At 41.7% G+C, this 1,340-nt stretch overlaps 1 long non-coding RNA gene across 1 annotated transcript; it reads right to left on the reverse strand.

Moving 5' to 3' along the window:
- Nucleotides 1-237: 237 nt before the first annotated feature.
- On the reverse strand, nt 238-652 carry LOC148395941 (uncharacterized). Its single transcript, XR_015859016.1, has 3 exons — nt 588-652; nt 384-461; nt 238-309 (listed from the first exon to the last, which is right to left on the reverse strand). It is a non-coding gene; the product is annotated as an uncharacterized LOC148395941 (long non-coding RNA).
- Nucleotides 653-1,340: the final 688 nt, after the last annotated feature.

Below are 1,340 nucleotides of genomic sequence, written 5' to 3' on the forward strand. Positions count from 1 at the left end.
AATACCGAAAATAGCAAGTATGATAGCACATAAAGAGAGAAAAAATATAAGGAATACCTCCAACTTTGTTTGTCGACTCTTGATGATGATGGTTTAAAGCTTCGTAAGTAGATAGAGCCTCAAGTAGTTCAGAATCCGTCGCTGCCTCCTGTCGGTTGGTGTGGGGTGCAATCGGATTGGTTTATACAGTAACACGTGACTCTGATACAGCTGGTCGCGCTGACTCTGTCGTTTCGACTGCTCCAATATGGCGGTCGAAAGCAGCTTGTGTCGGCCGAACGCTTTTTCTAGTGGCCGCGGCCACGAGATCTGATACAAACATAAAATAAAATCAGTAACTAATACCCTCTATATGAACTATCTTAGATGAGCTATTGACTCACCGTAGTCTGATTGTGTTAGGTAAACGTCGCTAAAATCGTCGTCAAAAGATGCGTGGACATCGGCAAAAACGATGTTGTCTGCAAATATTATATAAACAATACATCTTGTTTTATAAAAATAACCTATTATTATTATTTATTATTGTTATTTGTTATTATTATTATTGTCATTATTATTGTGAGAAATGTAGTAAAATGACTTACCTTTAACCATTCTCGAAAACAACTTTTTGACACGCTTCGATTCTGTTCGTCAGAGTGATGGCTTGTCTTCTCCAAAATGATGCTCGTCCTCCCCAAACTTTTAAATTCAGCGGGGATAAGACCACGCCTATGAGCTCACGTATCGGGCGAAATCGGATAACTCTGGCCGCTTGTTGATGACGCATCAAAGAGGTCTTTCTCATATCCTTGGCCCCAGTAATACCGACTCCACTATTGTTTGTCAAATTACATTAGAGATAACTTGTGACTTGTAACAGTGTGATTTTCTCAACAAAAGCCCTTTGATCCTCTAAACCAATGTTTACCAAATTACATACCAAATTACATGCGTCTCTCGCTTTCAGATAACTTTGGCTGAGCTATTGTTTCTCAAATTATATGTGATTCTCTTCCAGCCAACTTTGACACCTATAATGTTGCCCCCTGTCACAAACCCCCACCCAATCACAAACACCCCCTCCCCTTCGCCTTCTCAACAAAAAGGGTCCCCTTCAATCTCACACGTACGGGCCGTAAGCAAAGGTAGCGCAGAGGGCTGGTAGCAAAGCTAGCCCAGGTGCTGCACCTGTCTTGATTCATAAAAATACATGCCCATACATATCCACATCTTAAAAATGGCGCCAGCAAACCAAAATGGCGACAGTCAAAGATGGCGCCGTCACGACTGGCGCCATCTTGATGCCACCAACCCGCTAAAGAATTTATGACCCCCAATAAAATACGTCATAAATC

The sequence above is a fragment of the Syngnathus floridae genome, chromosome 6 (genome assembly GCF_059516105.1).
Source record: "Syngnathus floridae isolate MCC-2025c chromosome 6, RoL_Sflo_1.0, whole genome shotgun sequence".
Taxonomy (NCBI): Eukaryota; Metazoa; Chordata; class Actinopteri; order Syngnathiformes; family Syngnathidae; genus Syngnathus; species Syngnathus floridae.